Source organism: Stegodyphus dumicola, chromosome 8 (genome assembly GCF_044657685.1).
Source record: "Stegodyphus dumicola isolate Sdum_Otavi_A_Nest chromosome 8, ASM4465768v1".
NCBI lineage: Eukaryota > Metazoa > Arthropoda > Arachnida > Araneae > Eresidae > Stegodyphus > Stegodyphus dumicola.
Window position 1 is genome coordinate 146904914 of NC_140775.1, and position 25781 is coordinate 146930694.

The following is a 25781-nucleotide window of genomic DNA, read 5'->3' on the forward strand; positions in this document are numbered from 1 at the left end:
CGTCAACATCGAGTGGGTATAGAATATATAAATCTGTTCACTCGCAAGGATAAGATACGTCTAGGACCTATTGCAGTACAAGTATCAGAGCGGATTTGTTTCCAACAATTAAAGAAAAAATATGGGACTCAATCCATCCACTTAGTTGGAGCCACCTATCTAAAAGGCAAATTGAGAGATTTTCATGTGATAACCGTAGAGGATTTTAGATTCAATGTTCTCCTGAAACAAGATGACCGATAAAAATAAAACATGGAATCCTATATCGTTCTCAATTTCGAAGGTTTCGAATTGAATGGTGATCCTCTCGCCAAAGAAATCAATCTTTCTTATAATGATGACTTTTCCGACTATATTATTAAAGAAGTGGCTTATATCACCCATGATCGTTCCCAAGGCATTATCTACGTGGAACCACCCATACCGTGGTCTGAATTATCCTATTCCGCCAAACAAAGTGTATCGAGTGTTCATTTACCGTTAGCGGATATAACGCATGGCTTTTCATGGAATGAGGGTCATTTGCCGTACGATCAATTAAAACCGTTTCTCGTAGCTCTAACGGCAGGATATAAAAACATTTACTGCCCTCATTATTGGAAAATTAATGTTTTGTACCAGATACTGGCCCGTCCTATTTATTTCAATTTCGTCTCCAAGAACAAGGAGGCGTTTCATACCGCGCCCATACCAATGAACTATGAATATTCATCGTTTTGTCCGAAACATATAGGTCGGACCAAATATTGTGCTTTCCAAGAAGCTTTGTTTTATTTTCATCGCCTTCAAGAGTACAAGAAAGAAACCTTTCCGTTTGTCATTCATAAATCTTTAGAAAAAAATGAAAAAGAAAGAGACATACCTCCAACATTATCCAACACGTTATAGAATACTTTTTTTTTCCTTCCCCATGAATGAGTCAACTAGGATCTAGGTGGGTCCCTCTTCAACAGCACGTACACATTTGAAGCGAAACTCGAAATGCTTAAATAGATAAGAAAGAGTTCATTCCTAAAAAAATGGTGATGACTTGTTAATCCAGTCGGCTGGAAAAAATTTCTCAGAGCTATTAAAAAAAAAAAAAAAAAAAAAAAAAAAAAAAAAACTTTTTGTTAATTTTTATCATGTCTTCTAGACATGATAAAAATTAACCCATGTCTTCTAGACATGATAAAAATTGACTATCCCCTTTTGTTTTCAATGATGTCTCACCATGTTTCTAAAAATACACCATGACTCATTTATTTCTTGGAATTTTATTTTTAGAAAGGGTGAGTCATGGTCTAATTTTCGAAAGGGTGAGACATCATTCCTAGACAAAAAGAGTAGATAGTTAATTTTTATCATGTCTAGAAGACATGATAAAAATTAACAAAAAGGTTTTTTTTTTTTTTTTTTTTTTTTTTTTTCAGCTCTGAAAAATTTTTTCAAACCGACTGGATTGACAAGACATCCCAATCTTTTTAAGAATGGATTGTTTCAGATATTTTTCTTTCTCTCACGACTTTAGTTTTTAAACAGTATATTAATGCAGATTAGGAACGCAAGTATGGCCAAGATACCTATCATAGAAAGAATGATTTTAGTCCAGTTGGTGGTGGATTGATGATTATTTTCGTCAGACTGTATCGGGTTGGCATATATTTTCTTCTTTCTTTTCTTCTTTTTCTCTTCCTCTTCCACTGGATCTTCCTGTCCTGGAAGACCGCTTTCCACTTTCTCGACCACTTTACCCTCCGAGTTATTATATATAACTTTATAGGGTTGGAATCCGTGTGGAGAAGCGCGTTTAGATCTCAAATTGGTCAAATAATCCATCGGTTTCGAATACGATCGGTACAAGTAGCCTATCAAATTTTCGGGTTCAATTCTAGGGTCTCGTATAAACGCAGGCGTCCAGGGCTTGTCATTTAAATTGGGAACAATGATGATTTGATCACACGTGATGGGGTATCCACTCGCAAAGATTTGTTCCTCACTCACTTTCTTGAACTGGACAATGTACTCGTTATTGTATTGATCGACCGGGTAGTAATATTCACCCAATTTATTTTGAGCGTACCGGTTTCCTAAAGGTTTTTGGGTAATGCGCTTATCGGCATGAATAATTTCCGGATAGATTTCATTATTGTCTGCATCTTTGGCGTATCGTTTCACGGCCGGATCTTTCATCAATTGATCGTACGATCCTTTGTCCGTCACTAAATATCGTTCGTTGCCGTGTTGATCGACCGGGTAAATAATGACCCCATTCTTATCATGAGCATAAAAGAATTCTTTCAACCTCGTCATGGCGAATTGACCGCTATCCGGGTAAATTTCGCCTCCATCCGCTTTCCGCGCATACACTTGGTTCTGATCGGTATCTCTTCCAAAGATGACTTGCTGAGTGAAAGGGTGAAGGATTTGATAAAATTCATCGCCTGTAGCATTTTTAGGATAGATGGGTTTACCCTGAGAATTGATAGGATAGAACGGAATACCGTTTTCATCGAGGGCGTAAGACATGTATTCGGGCTTGTGTTCCGTATCGTCGGCGAACAAGGGATATTTTTCATTTCCTGTCTCATCTTTAGCATAATAATACCGCCCGTCGGCATCTCGAGCAATCATGTCGTTCCCAAACAAATCTTTGGGATACATTTCGGCCCCGGAATGCTCTTTGGCATAAATTTCTCGACCCTGGTACTTTAGAAAGACGGGCAAGTTATTGATTTTTCCATAATACTCCTCAAATTTTTTTTCTCCACCGATATACACGGGTTTTTTAGCATAATGGGGAACTTTATATTTGTCTAGGGCATACAGTAGACTGGGATCGTCAGTGGTAATATATGTTTCAAATTCCCTTCGATCCTTTCTATATCGTTGATTTCCAAGATTGTCGACTGCATAATACTCATCTTTTGCCATCGAAGATCCTTTGGTAATCGTTTTGCTTTATTCGTCATTGTCGTTGTGGTAAATTCTCGGATAATATTCGTCCAAGTTTCCATCTTTCGCATAAATGCCTCCTCCTAAAGCATCTAAGGCCGGTTCGTCCCTATTTCCAATTCGAATATACGTTTCGAGACCGTTGAGTTGCTTGGGATAGTATTCGTCCCCACTCGCTCTCTTAGCGTAATAAGGGGTTCCATCGATGTTCCTAGCCGGCATTTCATTGTGCAAACGATCTCGAGCGTAAATTTCATCGTTGAATTCGTTTACGGGATAATATTCGCCTAGCGTATTGTTTCGGAAATACATTTCGTCCTGATCCGGAGAGAGTTCAAACAGCGGTCGTTTTGTGACGAGATTAAACGGGTATTGGAATTTATTGTTCTCTAAGGGAATATAGATCCGTTGACCGTTGGAGTCGAGAGGGGCATATTCGATATGGAATTGATTGACATCGAGTTTTCGAGCATAGTAAGGCTTTTGATGCTCGTCTTTGGCAAAATAGGGTCGATGGTGCTCGTCTAAAGCATAGATTTGTTCTTTGGTCTGAGGATTTTCCGGATACCATTCTTTTCCTCCGTAGAACAGATACACCATTTTTCCGTTTTCTATGGGAAACATGGGTTCCCCATCACTATCAAATCCATACACGGGGCGGTTTTGGGCGTCGACGGGTAAAATAGAACGGTTCAGATGATCCACGGCATAGACAGGGGTTATTTTAGCGGTGATGGGAGAGATTTGTTTTGCAAACACAATATTTTCATCGGGATCCAGCATATAAAATTCATCTCCTTGTCGATTCTTAGCATAAATCTCATTTCCGTCAGCCAATTTGGCATAGCGCTTATCTGATTTCATTCGATCGGGGTAGTATTCTTCGTAATTCAGGAGATCTCGCCTATGCCGACGAATTATTTCCTCATCTACGTCCATGGGAATATTGCCTACATTATCATTATTAGGAGGATTGTCATGGATTGGAGGAGGATGGTTAGATGGATTGCTTGGAGGGTGATTGTTAAGAGGGTTGTCAACGACTGGGTCTCCTACATGATTAGGAGGAGCTGCTTCCATTCGAAGCAATTTTCGTTCCGCTTTATCAGATTTGGGTTTATCCCTTCGAACCATTTTTTTAATTAATATGAGTTACTTTATTATTATCTCTTCTCTTCTGACTCAGAACAAAGAAAACAAAAATATGGTATCGATCCTCTTATGGATTTTATTATTTCTCTTTATCCACCATCCCGTTTATAATGCTTACCAGAATATTACGTATCGGACCCTTTATTACGAGACATTAGGTCAAGAATAGAGAAGAAGAAGAAAAAAAACAAATGGATTCCTTAACATTAGGAACGCTTTTAGTCGCTGGAGCGTATACGTCCTTCGTGATCCTGTTTTGTCTCATTTTAACACAAAGCTGGTTCTTTCTCCTTTTCCTCCTCATCAACGGACTCATTTTTCTCTTTCTGGCTTTTGGATACATTCGCAAGCTGACGATTTTTACAACTTTCGGCGAATTGCTCGGCAGTTTGGTGCAAAACAAAGACGTGGGAGATTGGTATTGCCGTTTTCGTCAATGGTGGTTTAAGTAAAGAGAATGGATGCTCAAACCTTTAAACGTTTAAAACGAACTTATTTAGAAGATGAACCGATCGTTTCGAACGAACTCCAAGAAAGCCAGGCTCGTGTTTCACCGTTCGTGGCTCATAAAATTCATGAACTTTTACACTTCAAAACCCCTTCTTCTCCACCTCCTCCTCCGGGTATTGACGTCACCCACTTTACGACCGCTTTCCGAGAAGAAGAGCCCCAACAACGATTAGATGAAGTCGTCGTCACCTATTTATTATTCATGGCCAATTTAATGAACCAAGATAAATGGGGACGGACGTTTCTACGACCTGGAGCTTGGGTAGGCGAATACAGTTGGATTCAACTCTTTAAATTGACTACGTACTGCGTCTTAACGCTCCTGTACCGTATTCGATGGAAGAGCGAATACTTTTTCTTTTTAGACGAAGCGGTGATTGAATTACTCCAGGGAAAAAGTCAGGCGATTCGAGACTTGATGACCCGGATCGGCATTTCCGTATCCCCACAACCTTTTTCAGCCGAAGATTATTTTCATCACATCAATTACCATAACACGTTGGTCTTTGGTCCTTATTACTGGCGGCTTTTACATTGGATGGCCGAAGCGTTTTCAGTTCAGGACGAGGATATTCGTCTCGCGAAAACTCTTTGGAGAGACTTTGTGACAGAATCTTTATATCGAACTCTCCGATGCGGGATTTGTGTGTATCATTACTTATCCAAACTCAAAACGTATACAGAACGGTTTTTAGGCGAACACTTTGCCCACGTCTGGTTTCAATTTCATAATGAAGTGAATGCCAGTCTTCAAAAGCCACCTTATCCTGAATCGGAATTCCAGAAAGATCAAGAATATATGCGAGCTGCGTTAAAAAAATAAAGAATAAGAAGCATGGGATCTTTTCTGACTCGTCTCGGGAATCAAGTATGCGGAACAACCAGCATGGGTTCCATTCAAGATCTTTTCAAGAAATGTCAAGACGCACCCGTGACCGTTGTATTAGGTAATTTAGGAAGGCATCCTTCCCTCTTATCCTATCATTTGGAAACCCTTTTTGTTCGACATCATAAAATGGTCCATATTCTTCTCGACGATTCCAACGATTGGTTCGTCAGCGGGTTAGATCCGTCTTACGAATGCGACGGCACGCATTGCGATCTTCTCATCTGGATCGAACCGAATTTTGGAGACTCGGTGGTCAAACCAGCCTATGCCGATCGTCTCATTGTTTTCACGAGCCATCTTCATCTCAATTTATCTAATTGTCAGTTACTGAATTATCATTTAGGCGATCCCTACGACCTTCCTTCCAGTACCATGAAACCGTGGATCGAAGATGAGGCTGAAATATATCCACACAATGAAGTGCTGTACCCAAGGAAATATCAAACTGGGAGATGGTGGAAGCAAGTCGAGAATGAAATGGATGTTGTCTTTCATTTGAAACTGTGTCGTACAGCTCAAGAATGCTATCTCAGCATGTTAAACGCTCTCGAGATTGTTGGAAAGTATCGTCCCAAAACCTGGCGATTCCTTCTTTCCGAATATATGAAAAAGTCATTGGCTTTAAATCTTCGGATGGGATTAAAGAAATGGGATGAATATCAGTCCCAATCCATTCCATCGGTTCGAGTCCGATCCCTACATCCGTCATCGGCTAATTTACTCAAACCCATCTATGGTCTCGATTCCTTTTTCCAGTCTCAATTAGTTTCCTCACTCTGGTTTTCTTCCTCAGGTTCGATTGATTCTGTCTCCTCCTCCTCTTCCTCCTCAGAAGTTTCCCAAGGTCCCAATAATTCATACATGAGTAAATCATCTAAATCAGCCTCATCGTCTGAAAACCTGATGCGATTTTCATAATCGTAAATTACATCATATAAAAAAGAGCGTCGCAAAGGGAGAAACATAGAAATTAATTTCTGCAGGGCATCTTCAAACGGTTCTCGGCAGACAGGACACGTCAATGCTTTTTCTCTCCAAATGTCAATACATTTCGTGTGGAACTGATGTTGGCACGTTAAAGTAGAAATGGTTTCTACATCTTCGGCAATGAGTTCGTCTAAGCAAATTGGACAACATTCGGCCATTTTGTTTCTACTGTTTCTTCTTATTATTATAAATATTTTTTTTGATTCAAAAACCTATTAAAAAATTATAAATAAGTAAGAGTTCTTCATTATACCAAAAATAAAAGAAGCATCATGTCTCCCTCAAAAACTAGTAAATTAGTCTACTCTATTTATGAAAATCAATATGAAACTTGGTGTTTACAAATGCATAAAGATTTAAATCATACCGAAACACTTCAAGAATATCATCAATATCTTATAGATCAAAAACAACGTTCCGCGAAATATATTTCAAATGCTTTAAATGCTATTCGACGAAAATGCTTCTTACCTTCTGCAGATGAGGTGGTGGTCAAGAAACCTCGTCGTCGAAAACACCAACTTTTTACAGCAGAGCAGATGAATCAAATCTGTAATCACTGTCTCTCCAATTATGAAACAGATGAACTGTCGCTGATAGTCTTATTACTTTTAGAAACGGAATTGAGGATGATTCACATCTTGGGCTATCTAAACGATGATCCAGAGAAACGAAAAGCGTTTGCGTCTAAATCTTTAGAAGTCGATAAGGATCCAAATCAGATAAAGTTATTCCAGTTTCTTTTCAATGCTCCTCCATCCAAACTATTTGGAAAAAATCATTACCAGTATTTATTTAATCTAAAGCGACGATTGAAGAAACAGTATAACATCAAAGGGGCTTCCTTCGAAATGCTGAAGCGGTCTCGATATCTCGTGAAAGCAAAGGCGAAAACGAATGAATCAGAACCCAGTGAGTGAAACTTATATATCGTTATCAACATCTCCAAAAAAAAAGAAAGTAAAACCGACCGACTGGTGGAAAATATTTCTCAAAAAAATCTAATGTGGTATTAAAAAAAAAAAAAAAAAAAAACTTTTTGTTAATTTTTATCATGTCTTAGACATAATAAAAATTAACTCTACCCTCCTTTTTGTTTGGAATGATGTCAACATGTTGTCTAGACATGTTTCTAAGTATAAATTTCCAAGAAAAGCATGATTCATTCTTAGAAATCTATTTTTAGAAAAGGTGACATCATTCAAAATAAAAAAGAAGGTACAGTTAATTTTTATCACGTCTAAAAAACATGATAAAAATTAACAAAAAGTTTTTTTTTTTTTTTTTTTTTTTTTTTTTTTTTGAGAAATATTTTTCAACAGTCGGTCGGTTTTACTTTTCCATTTGGAAATAGATCTGTTGATATAACGATGTATAGGAGATGGATCTGTTGATAATGAAATATTATACACCAATCGTGAGTCTTACTTTTCCATTTTTTCGTACTGTATTTATTTTTATTTTAAGAATCATCTAATTCCTTCTACTTCGTCTTTGTCGTCTCATTTCTCTCCAAAATGCATTCGGTCGACCAAAATAAGGATTGACTTCCCGTTCTTCATCATCTGAGGTAGGTGAACTTTGTCTAGGTGTATCCATATAAGCATAATCTCCCACTAAATCTTCTCTTCTCTGTCTTCTGGGTCTCGTCTGACTGGTACTAGGCCCTGAAAAAATGAGACCATGGCCTCCCAGATCGACTAATTCTTCTTCGGGTCTTCGTCTTCGTCGTTGCCTTGGCGGTTCTTCCACCTCTGGTTCTTCCTCCTCTTCCTCTTCATCCGAATCTATTCTTAAATGTTCCATTTGCAATGTTCCGCTGGTAAAATAGAGCATATCATCCTGGCTGATACGAGTCCGACAGGTCGGGCATTTCTTTTTACCATACTCTCGAATCCATTTCTTTATACATTTAATATGAAAGGAATGCTCACAATCGAGATTGTAGACTTTATGGCGTTTCGTTTCTTTGAAGGCCTTCAAGCAAATTCCACAGATTTCTTCCTCTGCGTCTGCCATTTTTCCCAATGATTTACTTGATTATGACATATCCATCTCTTCGCGATCTTCGTTTCTTCTTCCTCCTCCTCCTTGACATATTTCTTGACGAGAGGTAACTTGAGATTCCTTCGTCTCTACATTGCGTAACATTCTCAATTCTTTTTCCATATACCCGTCGGAACATAAGAACAGTTTCACCATTTCCATCGTCTAGAAAATTTCTTCGTCGGATTTTTCAAATTCGCGTATTTTCAAGGCCACTTTCTGTACAAGACGGTAAAATTTCTTACCCGTCGCGATCGAACCTTTCACTAATCCTTTACCTTTGAGCTTTGAAATAATAAACCCGGTCCCGAAAAGATATCCGATGTACTCATCAATTTGGGTGGCTTTTTTCGTCGTCTCTTCGTCTTCTTTCGGAACAAACAGGACGTAGGGGAAATTTTGTTTGAACGCAAACTGCTCTATTCGATCATCCGCTTTTCCTAGGAACACTTTCGCTAAAAAGGTTTCGATTCGACTCATTTTTTCAATACATTCTAGTGATAAGGCATCGCACGTGCCGCCTTGTTGAATCTCTCGAAGGAGGTAGTAGAATTCTGTATTCCGATGGTACGTAATTTGAGAAGTGACCAGTTTTCGCAATTGCTGGGTCAAGAACGATTCTTTGAAGAAGAAGGGGCGACGACAAATGCGAACTCCAAACTCAAACACGAAATTCGCCACCACGAATAAAATACGTTCCGGCATAAATTGCAATAAATCATGACGTGCACAAGATCAAATAGGGTCGTGTAAGGAGAATAACGAGCCCGAATTTGATTCGAGGCTTTCATTTCACAACATAATTGATAAGCGGGATCCTTTTCAACATCCTTGGAAGTAGGAGGTAGAAGGAACGAAGCATCGTCGCCGTCACATATTTTTACGTAGGGAGCTAGGACTTTGTGATAATAACTTAAGAAATTGAAAGGTTGGTCCTCGTCTTGATGGACATTTTCCATGAGCGATTTCATGTTGGTGAAAAGAGCGTGCAGAGCCGCTTTATCGACTTGGGAGTGATTCTCTTCGTTGGCGATTTTTTCAATATGCTGGGCGTATTCGTCCATGTATTCGATCATGAACCGTTCGAGCGATTCATACGATTCAAAAGGTTCGGCCTGGGATCGAAAAGGGGCATTCACGCATTGTAATAATCGAATCCCGTTTAATAAAATACGTAACGTGACGGAAACATTACGGATCGGTAAAATACCAGGAATCCCTATGAGAGGAAATGTGCAGGGTACGTTCAAATCTCCCGTTCAATTCGCATATTCTCGAGCTAGACGAGCTGATAAGAACGGATCACTGTCATCAGGAAAGGATGCTTGTAAAATAAAAGCATACGCATCTTGAATTTGATCACATTCCGTGCACTGCAATTGACCATTGACACCTGCTACGATTTTATCGGGACCGTGACACGTTGAAATGAAATCAAGGAACATGGTAACCAAGATCCTACTTGTATTATTCTTATTCTTATCATGCCGTATACACCTATTGAAATAAGACGGGAAATTCGTCGTTCGTATTATGAACGAGGGCAAACGGTTCGTCAAATTGCTCGACACTTGAATGTCGCTCCTTCCACAGTTCAATATTGGATCTCCCGCTCCTCGGAAAATGAGGAGAACTATCAAACCAAACACAAATCCGGCCGACCTCGAGCCACGACCCAAGAAATGGATCAACATATTTTTGAAATGTCGACGGGTGATCCTTTTTTACCCGCTACGGATATTGGTCGTCGATTACAAGTGCCTTGCACCGCTCAAACGGTTCGTCGACGATTAAAAGAAAAAGGATTAGTGTCGCGAATCCCCGTCCGAAAAGATTATTTGCGGGAGATTCATCGTCAACGACGCTACGACTTTGCTTCTCAGCGTGCGGAATGGACGGTCGATGATTGGTCCCGGATTATATTTTCCGATGAGAAAGTGTTCAGTTCGATCGGGTACGGTCCTATTCGCGTATGGCGGCCTCGACAGGTCCTGCGTTATCAAGACGAACGTTATTTTTCTTCTGCGTTAGAAGGCCGTTAACGTTCCGGTCGTTTTAATCTCAGTGTCTGGATGTGCATGTGCGGAAAATTTCCCAACCAAATCCGTCGAATTGGGATCCAGCATTTAAATGCCGACTATTACCTCTCTAATATTTTAGAGCCGGTGCTTCTCGATCATAGTCAACCTCCCGATGTTTCTTTAAACCCTTTGATCACCAAACACCGTCTCTTGTTCATGCACGATCTCTCTCCGATCCATACGAGTTTACGCGTCACACAATGGATTCGAGAACATGAATTTCCTATGGTCGAAGACTGGCCTCCTAAAGGAGCTGATTTGAATCCCGTCGAAAATGTTTGGGCGGAATTAGAACGTCGATTAGCGAATCGGGTAGCTCGAAACCGATTGGAATTATGGGACTTGGTCCGCGATGCTTTTTATAGTTTGGAAGAAACTTATTTTGAAACATTAATCGCGTCCATGCCTCGACGAATTGCATCTGTCATAGAACACAGAGGAGGTCGGACAAAATACTAATCATCATCTATAAAAAAAAAACTCTTCATTTGGTTCTTCAATGAATATATTTATTGACACCATATTTCACTATTTGTTGCAGGGCGATCATAGCCATAAATCGATGACAATATTTCGTTCCACAATACCCACATTGCTGTGGACGACGAGAAGGTTTATAGCTTACTGTCCATACAGATTCAACACGGAGCAATTGATAAATTTTTTTTCGACAATGTTCATTCGCGACATACAGTCTTTGAATATGAAGTTTTCGCAGATCCTCATTCAATTGCTGAATCCATTTGGTATGCGGTCGATACGTTTTCATGTCTCTAGAGGCAAACCGGACACTGTTTGTCAGAGTGTATCCATCAGACGTGATGGCCAGCACACCTATGACACTCGGATGAATTTCAGTTCGATATTTCTTTTTTTTAGTAGAAGAAGTAGAATGAGATGAGGAGGGAAGATCTTCTTCGATTATAGTACGCATGCGTGGTGGAGAGGATTGGTCCATTATTTCTGAATAATAAGAGGAAGGAGACGAAATGGGTGATAACGGCGGATTGAAATTCAGAGAAGGAGTATCACGAATTGGATTAGGTTTCTTCTTTTTGATCCTACGGCGGACAGGTGGAGGAGAAGGAGTTGGCGATATATCAGACCACGACGTGATATACTCATTCTCCGAAGAAACACATTCATATAAAGGCGAAGAAGGTTGCAAGTCCAAACAGGGTTCATCATCGTCTTCACACGTCATGATTAAGTCTCCCGTAGCCATCTATTCTCGACCTATCTGCTCAAGAAAATGAGCCGCGATTCCTTCTGCAATCGTTTATATAGAGAAAGAGTGAGAGGGGGGAATGAAAGTAGGTAGGAGTAAAAAAGATAAGTCGTTGGGAAAAATATTTCTCTCAGAAAAATTTTCAACCTTAAAAAAAAAAACATTTGTTAATTTTTATCATGTCTTTAGACATGATAAAAATTAACTATACCCTCTTTTTCAAATGATGTTAATCTGTTGTCTCGATATGCTTCTAAAAATAGAACATGACTCATTTCTTTCTTGGAAATTTATTTTTAGAAACATATTCGAAAGGATGAGACATCATTCTCAGACAAAAGGAAGAGACAGTTAATTTTTATCATGTCTTAAGACATAATAAAAATTAACCAAAAGTTTTTTTTTTTTTCCAAGGCTTAGAAATTTTTTTTCTTGGCTTTCAGAAATTTTTCCCAGCGAACTCGATGGACAAAACTATCCAATTTTTTAAGAACGGATTATCGCTCATCTATTTAAGCATTCCGAGTTTCGCTTTCGTTCAATCCGTGTTTCCTTTTAGAATGAGTGTGTGCTCTCCAACATGGTTCTACCCTCTCTTCTCGAGAACCCCGTCCAGTGAAGAATTTAAGGATATCTCCTACCTATCTATCAAAGAAGCTACGCGTAAATTTAATAGAGTTGAATTCAATATGAATTTTTCTAACATTTTTCATCAATGGATATTCACAAAATTAATAATAAACGCGGAACCACCCGTTTTTTATGAACACAGATTAACGAAAAGAAATGCTTTACATTTCGCTATTTTATTCTCAATGGATGATATCGTTCGGCAACTGATTCTTCTTGGATGCGACATGAACAAACATGATATTTTTGGTTTTACCCCTTTACACTATGCCTGTCAATTACGATGCAAACTCATCGTGGATATGTTGTTGCTTGCTGGTGCAAATGTCCGGTGTTGCGATCCCAAAACAGTTTTAGAACGCTGGCGAAAAAATGGAAAATTGGAAGAGGAAAATATGCGGTTACTCAATTATGCTGTTGAACCACGTATTCTTAGCCTGGAAAGTTTATGTTACATAACTATTAGAAAACATATGAGGCATGTCAAAAGGAATGCTCATCATCTCGGATTACCTGACTTAATGGTAAGACGTCTCATCCTCGAAGAATGGTAATAATATTCTTTAAAATAAGATCCCTTAGCCACCCCGCATTTCCCAGTTGAAGAATCCATTCTATCTATTCTTTTTTTAAATGTCTCGGGATGTCATCCGACGCATTCTCTCCGCCAAAAAAAAACAAGTTCCTCCCACCTACCCCAAAAAGAAGAAGAAGAAGAGGAAATTTCCCATGAGTCTTTTCGAGAACCCTCCTCCCCCTCTCTCTTCCTATATATAAAAGAAACCGAGAGAAATGTTGTCTTTTCTTTTTTTTTCCATCTCGTCCTCAGGAGAGAGAGAAAACCAAATGCCATGGAGTGGTTACGGCGAGAGTCTTCTTCCCTCGCGATTCGTTTCCGGTTCGCCAAGACAATTCCCCTCACGTTTTACTTGGGGTCGGGCACGCTCTATTTTCGAGGATCGGAACTCGTGACTTGCCTTTCCCAGCAAGGGACTTGGATGAGTCCGAAAGGTCAACGGACCTTTCAGCAATGGATCACTCGAGCCCCTTTTCGCCCTTACCGATCCTTAACGACGGATCTCTGGATCGATACGTCGGACCGCCCCAGCCGGATTCTCCGCCATACTCCTTTTATCACCTTCGATTCCCTGGAAAGACTGCTCAACGATTTGGGTCCAGACGCTCTCCTCTTTTCGACCTGGCTTCAGAGTGTGATGAGAGAACCTCTTCAAATCCAAGAAGATTCTCAGACCGGGGAAACTTATTTTAGTCCCGTGGAGAACAAGGTGATGGACGTTCAGTTTCAAAATTTATCGGAACTGTTTCAATGTGCTTTATGTTTTTATTCTTCTTAAAGAGTGTGGGGGGAAACTAAAAATTGTAGAATAATCATAAAAAATAATTTTGTTTTTCTTTAAAAAAAATATTGAGATAGTCCAATCTTGGGGAGGAGGTGGAAAATTTAAAACTATTATCTAAAACAGATATGGCAGTCAGTCCATTTCGATCCACGGAGGAGGATATGTGTGAGATTCTCTGATCCATAGAGGGTTTCAGGAAAAAAAAACTGCGAAATTTTCCCCCCTATCTCCAAAAAATGGGTATCCAGGTTGAATGCACAGTACAGACTGATGGGAAGCCGAAACTCGAGTTTCTTAAATAGAAAAAAATAAGAGCTCCTTCTAGAAACAATTTTAGATGTCTTGTTTGGATGAGTGAGTCGACTGGGAAAAATTCCTCAGCGCTGTGGAAAAAATTTCGTGTTATAAAAAAATAAAAAAAAAAAAACTTTTGGTTAATTTTTATCATGTCTTATAGACATGATAAAAATTAACCAAAAGTCTTTGAGCGATTGCAAAACATGTCCCGGATTCCGTATGATATATCGGCTCGAGAAGAGAACCAAGATCCGTACGAGTTTCTCATGAACCTTCTTCAATGTGGGAATCGTCTTTCCTTCCATCTTTCCAATAGAAACATCTCCCAAGAAAAAGAAGTCGTCAAACTAGAAGAAAAACTTTCTTTCCATGTAAAATCTGTTATAAAATGTCAATCTTAAATCTTTTTTTAAAAATTCAATAAAAAGAAATATTCTCCATCAAAACCCCTCCATTCTTTCAAAGCTTCACAAAACGCTCAACAATGTCCACACAGTGGGAAGAGAAAAATCGATCTCAACGGTCCACACAACATGTTGACTCCTCAAAATATGTCTCTCCCAAGTGACAGGATGCTTTTTCTTCAACGGCTGACACTCATCTAAAGCCAAACTGGGAATGCTTAAATAGATAAGCGAGAGTTTATTCTTAAAAAAAATGGCGCTGTCTTGTCAATGGAGAATCGAGTCGGCTGGGAAAAAATTTTGAGAGCCGGGAAAAAAAAATTCTCTAACTCAAAAAAAAAAAAAAAAAAAAAAACTTTTGGTTAATTTTTATCATGTCTTCTAGACATGATAAAAATTAACTCTACCCTCCTTTTGTCTGGGAATGTTGTCTCTCCGTTTCTAAAAATAGACCAGAACCCATTCTTGGAATTTTATTCTTTTTAGAAAGGATGAGTGATTGTCTATTTTTAGAAACGGTGAGACAACATTCCCAGACAAAAGGGGAAGGTAGTTAATTTTTATCATGTCTAAAGACAAGATAAAAATTAACAAAAAGTTTTTTTTTTTTTTTTTTTTTTTTTTTTCAGAGTTAGAAAATTTTTTTTCCTGGCTCTCAAAATATTTTCCGAGCCGACTCGATTCTCCAATTGACGACACAGCGCCATTTTTTTAAGAATGGATTCTCGTTTATCTATTTAAACATTTCGAGTGTCACTTCAGATGAATGTTAGCCGTTTAGGAAGAAAAACGCAGATTCCCATTTTCTCATTTCCTTCAGAGAGAGAGAGACCTAGATTTTCGAGACTCGATGACATTTCAAGTACTTTTTGTTTAAGCTATTCGACTTCATATTTGTCTGACGTTCAAGAGTATGATCTCTCGTGGATGGATCTCTTCCACCTCATTCTCTTTCCAGTCGATTTAGAAGGGGAAGGGGAGATTTTTTTTTCCCTCATGGAGGATGTCTCCTGAATACCGTTCAAAGAGTCTATGGAGAAATTATATGGTCAGAGTCACGGATTTTCAGGGCAATCTGCTTCTCAGCTAAAAAAAAGGATCTCTCTTTTCCAGTCTGTCTTCGATGGCCTCGTTAACTGTGAAACCCATCGCTTTTCCGATTTTATGGTTCTCCCAGTATAATCAGACAGTCGGTCACAAAAGTATTCGAACACCGGTACCCTATCAGAAAATGACAAGATGGCGTTTTTTTTCCCTCTTTCTCTCTGTGTGTCGTGTTATTCCATCCTAGGTTTTCTTCCCCCCATCTTGGAAAAAACTGGAAAAAAATTGGTTACGATCTCTTTTTGAATGGGGAGATGACATTTTGAGAAAAATCTGACGACCCTATCTTGGAGAATGAACATGACCGCTCTACACACCCTTTCACTCTCTCTCTCTCTCTCTCTTTGAATTGGGAAGCCATTTTGGGAAAGCGGACCCTCTTCTTCTGATCTTGGAGAACTGGAAATGAACGCTCTACACGATCTCTCTTTGAATTCAGAAGGTATTTTGGGACCTTCTAATGTTGGAAAACTGAAATGGACGCTCTACGCTTTCTCTCTCTCTCTCTCTCTCTCTCTTTCTCTGAAATGGGTAGTCATTTGAAAACTCCCTAACTTTGGAAAAAACAGAAATGAACGCTCTACACTATATCTCTTTGAAAATGGGGGGTGTCATTTTGAGACTTCCCTCCCCTAAACTTGGAAAAAAAACTGAAATGAACGCTCTACACTTTCTGTCTTTGGACATGGGTAGCCCTTTGGGGACCCTCTCCTCTTGGTAGGAAAAAAAAGAACTGAAGTGAAGGCTCTACACAATCTCTCTTGGAATGGGATCCATATTTCGGGAAACGTGGATCACCTCATGCTGGAAAACTGAAGTGAACCACCAAGATTGGACTCTATATAATATTTTTTTTAATTGACATCATGACCCTCCTCCAATTTGTTATTAAAAAATGGTTTTTTTTTTTGTTTTGGTTTTTATCCCATTTCCGATGTGATTTCAGAAATGCAATTCCATAACAGTTCAATTTCATTCGAGGTTAAATGATCTAAACAGTCTTTGACCCACCCATTAGTATGATTATTTTCTTCTCCTTCCTGTTGCACCAAATTTTGTAAGTCCATATAATCATTCCATACGGGAAAGGCTGGATCCTCACAAGGCTGTCTTGAAACACTTGGAGTCTCTTTGGGATGAGTGGAGGGATCTAGGATGTCTGGACCCGGCTGCGATTCTACCTCCATGATTTCTGGACCCGTTGGAACTTGTTTACCCGGCGGAAATTCTACCTCTACGATTTCTGGACCCGTTGGAACTTGTGAACCCGGCTGTGATTTCTGGCCTCCATGATTTCTGGACCCGTTGGAACTTGTGGACCCGGCTGACATTCTACCTCTACGATGTCGGGACTTTTTGAAGCTTGTGGACCCGTCTGACATTCTACCTCTACGATGTCGGGACAGGTTGGAGAAGAAGAAGAAGAAGAGGATACTGGAAGAGTTTCTGTCTGTGAGGAGTCCGAAAGAGGTTGCCTGTTTAAACAAGTCGGGGAAGAAGAAGAAGAAGCTTCTGGGTTCTGAAGCGGATCTTGCACGCCAGCTAGGTTCCGGTAAGTCGACCGTTTTTTAAGAGGTAATTTTTTTTCTTCCTCCTCATCTTCAATTGTGATGACTTCAATTTCATTCCGTTGCCGGGTCGATTTTGTTTCGGGCCATGACGACGGTTTGGTCCAGCTCCTCTTATCATCTAAGGAAGGGATGGGTAAAGGTGGCGGAGGGTTTTCTTCTTCTTTTTCTTGAAACATCATCGGCGATTGGAAAGAAATCTCCTTTTTCAATTGTTTCCAAAGCGAGTACGAGCACCGATCGACGAGAAAGAGACTCTTCTGGGTTGTGAAGATGAGATATTGCGTTTTCGGGGGAACGACATAGTTTTGAAAAGGTCTTAGAATATATTTCTTATATTTCATCCTGTCGCTGACTTTAAAACTTCTTTCCTTCAGATTGGGGGACGATGATTCGTAATAGGCGAGAGGAGCGGCTGTGGTTTGAACAATATGAACTTCGTCCTCAGCCGTCGTTCTCACTCCAAACGTAAAATATCGTTTCGTGAGAAAAAAATTCTTCCACCGAAAACTCGTGCGCGGATCCGTATATCGCCGGTCTGTTTGAATGGGCCGTCTCAAAGCTCGATCCATCCGATTCCAAGAGAAGGGAGATTCCTCTTTTGTTTGTTGCGATTCGAATAAATTTCTGTATATATTCTGAACGAGCAGGTTGGAGGATTCGACATCTTGGTTGAAAGAAACGATCGCTTGATGAGGTGGTAAATGCGGAATAATTGTCGCACAATGACATGCCAAAAAAATTTTCAAGTTGGAGATTTGCTTTAGCGTCTTCAAATCCTCCCCGTTCGAAATCCGTTGAGTTGGAAAAACGTCTAATAGCGACATGGCTCCCAATGGAAAAGAAATGATCTCGCCCAGTACTCTCGCGTTTTTATATATATATATAGACACACACAGACACACATAGAGGCTCTATGACGTCCGTTTTATTTGTTTTTTTTTTGTTTCTCTCTCTCTTCTTTCCAAGAAATCTTATCTCCATGACCTCTTTTTCTTTTCTTAAAAAGATGAATGTGTGTGGGAATGAGGAAGTGAAAGTAATAATTTAATAAACAAAAAAATTATCCAACCATGACCTTCTTTTTTTTTCAAAGTCACCCTTTCCAATCCAAGGACGTCCAGAGATAGAGGAAGCAGGGAGAGAAGAGGAGGAGGGAAGGGAAGGTCACACTCTCTTTCTCTCTACAAATAAAAGGGGAGAGCCCCAAAGTCGTATTTTTGTCCAAGTGGATCATGAGGAGGCATCCCCAGCTCACTACGTGTATTCCTTTCAAATATAAATATGTTGATCTTTCCTTTTATATCATCCAAGGAGTCGTTTACCTGAAAGCCTCCGAATTTTCAAAATGTGCGGGTTATTATACCGTGGGGAGTTATCAAAAGATGCGGGACGAATTTTTATCCGACGAAAACGTGTTGATGGCTCGTGACATTCCACCTTTGGATGCACAAATTTTGTTAATGGAACGAGCCAAATATTTTTACACGTCCCACTTTCTAACCGTCTCGCAAATGAATAGGATTATGGATCGTCTTGAGAAAACAAAAGGGATTCTCGTTCATTTTAGTAAATGGTTGCACAAATGTTTGCACGAACCTCTCTCGATCGAGAAGACTGGGAAGAATACCTATTATATTCTTCTCGAGGATTCTCCTCCTTCGTCTCATCATAGAGAGGCCACGACTTTTGAAAAAATCCTCGAGCAAGAAAAAATAGAATGGTGGAACAACTACCCCATCCCTCTCCCCGAGCATCAAGAGGAGCCTGTTCAGAAGAAAAAGAAAAAACCTTTCCAAAAGCCTATCCTCATCCTCCTCGATAATGATGGGGATGAGGAGAAGCCTGTTCAGATTCCTCTCCGTTTGTCAAAACCCGTCGAGGATGAAAAACCTCTCCCTTCCTCAAAACCCCTTGAGGAAGAGAGACCCCTCGAGAAGGAGAGATCTCTCCCATTGTCAAACCTCCTCGAAGATGAAAAACCTCTCCCTTTCTCAAGACCCCTCGAGAAGGAGGGACCTCTTCCTTTATCAAACCCCCTCGAAGATGAAAAACCTCTCCATTTATCAAGACCCCTCGAAAATGAGGGACCTCTCGATTTGTCAAAACCCCTCGAGGATAAGGGAACCAAAACTTCTCTCTCTTTCGAAGAGGAGGGACCTCTCAATTTTTCAAGACCCCTCGAGAATAAGGGAACCAAAACTTCTCTCTCTTTCGAAGAGGAGGGACCTCTCAATTTGTCAAGACCCCTCGAGAATAAGGGAACCGAAAATCCTCTCCCTTTCTCAAGACTTCTCGAGGAGGAGGAGAGACCGCTCCATGTCTCAAGACAGGACCACCCTCTATCTCTTGAGGATCCGAGGGAAACGATTCCTATTGAAAAACCATCTATCGACGATCCCCAGAAAAGGTCTTCGGAGGAGATTAGACTTCCATGTAGAAAACGAATCTGCCACAATCATCATCATAATAATAATAATAATATACCCCCTTCTCAACAACAGAATCCTACAACATTTGCAGATAAATGCATTCAAACCAATCCCTTTATAGTAACCCTTTTGATTGGAGAACCGGTGCATTAGCCTCGGAAAAAAAAAATGAGATTGTAGACTGTTTCTATGACCAGAATGTTAAGCCAATAGATAGGTCTAGCTCAGAATTTTTCTTTTTAAAAGAAAATAAATAAATAATCCAAAGACTATTCGTAAATATAAATGGTAAAGTCTCGAGTCGGCTGGAAAAAAATTTTCAAAGCTGAAAAAAATTCTCCAACTCAAAAAAAAAAAAAGAAAAAAAGAAAAAAAAATTTTGTTAATTTTTATCATGTCTTAGACATGGTAAAAATTAACGACCCCCCTTCCCTTTTCGTCTGGGAATGTTGTCTCACTCTTTTGAAAAACAAATCGTGATTCATTCATGGAATGATTGCCATTAGAGAAAGGATGAGTCATGATCTATTTTTAGGAAGGGTGAGACATCCTTCCCAGACAAAAAGGGAGGGTCATTAATTTTTATCATGTCTAAAGACATGATAAAAATTAACCAAAAGTTTTTTTTTTTTTTTTTTTTTTTTTTTTTTAAATTTCAGCTCTGAGAAATTTTTTTTCTCCCAGCCGATTCGAGACTTTACCATTTTTTTTAAGAATGATTTCTCCCTGATCTATTATTTCAAAATTCCAAGTTTCGCTTCAGAACCATCTATGCTGTTGAATAAGTAACGTGATATATGTATTTTTTTTAATGAGTTTTGTTAAGATTGAATTGTGCAGGATCGACCTTGCGAATTTCTTCTCTGTGTCTTCAAATAATAATGATACCGAACCGCTTTTTGTAGAGCGCAATGGAAAAAACCTTTTGTATGGTTAGGACAATTCATTCGTTCTATCCCATTGTATTTGAGAATCTCTTACGTCGATCCTGAAATGCGACAAATGGATCTTTGCAACCCTTTCTCTAAAAACCGCCGTTTCGTTTCTCCTCGCACCCAAATCACGGAAAAGGGTTCCGTCAACATAGTTAACACCCATGGAAAATAACTGTACGGAATTTCTCCTTCGTACCACGACAAGCCGTGACAATAATCACTCGCCCACACAGAGGTTCGTTTTTCTTTTTCGGTAAGCATTTGCCATGGAAACGGGGGTTTAAAAACAAATACCCCTCGAGAAGTACCGTCCAATGTGACGTAAGCCAATTCTTTCACAATAAAGGCTCCTTGAGAATCGTAGAAACCTTCAAAGTCGAGCACGAGTTCCATGTTTTTTATTTCTTTTTCTTTCCAAGGTGACCTTTATTATTATTATGATGGATGTGTATTGAGATACGCACGATATTATTCAAAAAACAAATATATATATATACGAATGTGACCTTTCCCAGAATTCATACGACCTGTCACGTGCAACCTTCTCTCTCTCTCTCTATAAAAGAGGAGACGGCGAGAGAACGCTATCCATTTTTAACTTCAGGACACACAGCGAGAGAGAGAGAGAGAGAGAATTTTGTTTTCTTTTTTTTCTCAATTGAAGAAGATGGACATTTTGAGTGCCAAACCTCTCAAAGATTCCTACATTGTTCTGTACATGGAATACTTTCACTGTTATGATCCAAAGACGGGAGATATATGTTTCATCTTGAAAGAACTGGGCTACATCACTTGCGATTTAACCTTATGCGGATCCATGATTTTCTCCCTCCTGTCCATTACGATGACTTATCGTCCCGCAATCAAGCTGTGGTCAACCAGACTACAAATAACCGAAACGGCCTGCAATGGACCGAGGGTCGTCTTTCCTACGAGCATCTTCCTACGATCCTGAAAATACTGACCGAAAATGTGGAGGTGATCTACGTCAATGGATACGATAAAGCCGAATTTTTCAGCAAGCTCTGCCAGCGATCCGTTTATGAGTTTTACATCCCAGGGAAAACCGAGTGGCGGAACAAGTCGAAATGCACGCGACACCAATATTTCCAAAAGATGATTCATTGTGCCGAGAACAAGGTGAGAAATTTTCGATACCATTTGATGGAGGGTAGTTACGTTTTCCGGAAATTACATTGTTACCCCTCCGAAAGCAAAGCTGTCGAAGACGAAGAGGAGGCGGAAGAATCTCCCCAGGAGAACTCGTGCGACGATGAGGAGGAGGAGGATGAACTTTCTAATAATAATAATAATAATAAATGTCTAAGTTGGGATGCTTTAGAGACCCAAGAATATTGGTCTCAACCCTTATCTCACCTAGACCTGAAAGAGGATCCTCAAGTGTACTCTTTGTGGTCCTTTTCTAAAATTTGGTCTTGGAGAGAACCCTTGAATGTTCATGAATGAAATGGTATGTAAATCCCTAGAGAAAAAAAATAAAAAAAGTTCCTTTTTTTTGTAATGTGTTGATTTCTTTCCAATCCCATTTCTTTTCCATAACTCCACCCCAATCGACGAGAAGAAGAATTTTCCAAGTTACACAAGACGAATCTTCCAAGTTACACAAGACGTAGAAAGATTTCACAAAGAATTTATAAATCACACGCTCCCACATTATATATGTATAGAGAGAAAAAGACTAGCCAATACATCAAGACTTCCCTAAACTAAGAGAGACCATGAGTACCGAGGAAACCTTAGCAGAGCAAGTGGAAAGACTTTCAAAGAGATTAGAAGAGTTAAGACGGGATAGATTTACAGTTCCGCCGACTAAAGAGGAAATTATCATCGATTTCAACAAACCGCTGTACTTTCATCCCCTACCCCAAAGAATGTGACGAGTGGACTCGCCGTTGAACAGTTCCAATGAGAAACAAAATGTCACTTATTTGAATAGTCAATTTCAACACATGAATATTTCATAAGTAGTTTTTTGTTTTTTTCCCTAAAGCGTAGGGAGATCGGATCAGTAGTTTTTTCCTTTTCATCGTCAAAAAAGATTGGGAGGAAAAATCTTTCTCAGCTCTCTCAGAAAATTTTTTCAGCCTTAAAAAAAAACAAAAAAAAAACAAAAAAAAACTTTTTGTTAATTTTTATCATGTCTTAGACATGATAAAAATTAACTCTACCCCCCTTTTGTCTGGGAATGTTGTCTCACACTTTTTAAAAATAGACCATCACTCCTCCTTTCCTAAAGAATAGATTTCCAAGAATGGGATCTGGTCTACTTTTAGAAACGGTGAGACCCTATTCCCAGACAAAAGGCGGGTAGAGTTAATTTTTATCATATCTCAAGTTCAGGGTCCATCCATCTTCTTATGTGAAACGGTGACCCTGACGAGATCGAGATAAACAAGTCCTGTGAGTTGTTTTGTAATCTTGACGCGATCCAAGAAAGACTTCTTATTATTTTTTTTTTAAATAGGCGGGGGGTGGGGAGAGAAAATGTTCTCACGACCCTCACATATCTTTTCATAAATATATTTTTTATCAAAGTGTTTCTTTCATTCCGATCCTTTTAAGAGGTTGGAATGACCCTGACATTTAGATGGGGTCGCGATCCCGACAGATGTCGCGCGAGTATAAAAGTGTGTGTCCTCCGCGAGATTTCTTCATAGAACAGAAGAAGACGTGAACTGAGCTGGTAAGTCCCTTTGGTCCTATGAATATGGTTATCTATAAACTCGATTTGATTCTTAGTTTTTTTTTAATAATGATAATAATCATAACTTCATTTAAAAAGACCTTTGAAACTACTTAACCCTTTGAAAAGAAAAATGTCTCTTTCAAGACGACGACTCTAAAACGTTTTATTGTTTCCCCCCCTTTCTAGATCTTCCCTGTTATACATATATATTTTTTCGATTCTCTTTTTTTGCTCCTGTTTGTGGAAGACATCACCGTATTCATCGCCATGGCGTGTTCAGAAAACTTTATCGTGCTCGATCTAGAGGGTTTCCAGTCCTACAACCACAAGAAGGGTGAATTTACCTACGTTTTAAAAGAATTGGGCTATGCGACAAAAGATTTTTTGACCGTGGGATCGTTGACGTTTGCTCCTCCTCACCCCTTCCACCAACTGAATGAAAAAAACCAAAAGACGAATGCCTGGCTGACGAGAAACCGGCACGGACTTCGTTGGAACGAGGGTCATATTCCCTACAACCATTTAGGACGCATTCTCCAATCGCTCACTCACAGCTTCTCCACGATTTATGTGGTGGGATGTCAGAAAGCTAAATTCTTTGCTAAAGCCTTGGATTATCAAAAACCCGTGACGGAAATTTATGTGCCAGATGGAATCATTTGGAAGTATCGGGAAAAATGTGCCCGACATCATCAAAGGAGGAAATATTTCCATTGTGCCGAAAACAAAGTGCGCAACTATCGATGGCATATTACGGAAGGAGATTTTCATATCAATCACGTCTATCCAGACGGAACGGAGAAAGAGGAGAGGATTCAGGAGGAAGCAGACAATCCTCTGCAAGCTTTTGATAAGGCCTACGATCAGTTAGAGAAGGATCCGTCCCCAAAAGCGTACGATAACCTCATCCAGAAATGGGATAATCTGTCCTGTTTCCAAGTGATGGAACATCCGGATGAGCCTTTAAACTTGATGGGCTCTTCTACTTCTTCTTCTTTGTCGTCAACTTCCTCCAATAACTCGAGGAAGACGGAGGGTTGGGGAGACATACCTGAAAATATTCCCCATTACGATCCAGCAGCCTGTTGGGACGAACCTTCCAAAGAATCTCATGAGACCCCCAAAATATCTTCAGAGGATCCAAAGACAAAATCCACTGAGTGTTGGGACGATGAACGGACGACTCATGCTCCAAAATCCACTAAGACTATATCCACTGAGTGTTGGGACAATGAACAGACGACTCATGCTCCAAAATCTACTGAGACTATGTCCACTGAGTGTTGGGACGATGAACAGACGACTCATGCTCCAAAATCTACTGAGACTATGTCCACTGAATGTTGGGACAATGAAACCGAAAAGACGACAGAGAATTGGGATGACCGTTCTCAAAAGTATTTGAATTGATATATACATAAACTCAGGAGAAAAAAAATAAAGAAAAGATTTTTAGAAATAAGTAGGGAAAGGTTCTCCGCTTTCCCTATATTTATGGAAATGGACTGAGAAGAGAGAGAGAGAGAGACGAATCAGGAGACCAAAAAAAATGGGTCTCGGAAGGAATGAGTGCAAATGCATTCGATTCCTTCCGAGACCCATTTTTTTTTGGGTCCCTCTCTCATCCAATCTTGGAAAAGAACTTTGTCCTATTTTTCTAGGTCCATTCAAAAAGAAATGAATCTATCCATAAATTTTCTTAAAAGAAAAAAAACAAAAAAGATCCTTTACCTCTTGACGGTCCACAGTCGAGAATCTTGGAAAACGTCATCCATTCTCCATCCAGTCAAGCTTCTCTGTAGAAAATCTAGTAGGTGCATCTGCATTCTTGAACACCTGGCAGTTATTATTGGACGCGAAACGTCGAATGCTGAAATAGTTAACAGTGAGCCCATTCTTAAAGAAACGGGGATGTTTTATTCATCCAGTCGAGTGCGGAAAAATTTCTGAGAGCCGGAAAAAAATTTCTCTCGCTGAAAAAAAAAAACAAAAAAAAAAAAAAAAAACCCTTTTAGTCTGAAAATTGATTGTCTGAAATTTTCAAAAATTGAAAACATCAATTTTCAAATTTTCAGACTAAAAAGGGGGGTAATTTATTTTTCAGAAACTTTTCCCAGCCGACTCGATGTGAATAAAACTTTACTGTTTGTTAAGAATGTTATTTAATGGATCGATTTAAACCTATCGAGTTTCGCTTGAGTTCCGGCCGTGCTGTGGGCACACCTGGATACAAGTTTTGCCCTTTTGGAATAGAATAAAACTTTACTGTTTTTTAAGAATGTTATTTAATGGATCGATTTCAACCTATCGAGTTTCGCTTGAGTTCCAGCCGTCCTGTGGGCCCACCTGGATACAAGTTTTCCCCTTTTGGAATAGAATTTCCGTCAAGGTAGGCTACTTTTCCTCTTTTTGCTTTATTCATGTCATTTCATTTGTATTACAATATACTGAAAACGGGCGTTCGAACTGATTTCTAGGCTATTTCTATATAAATGGAGCTCGATCCAAGAAAGAAA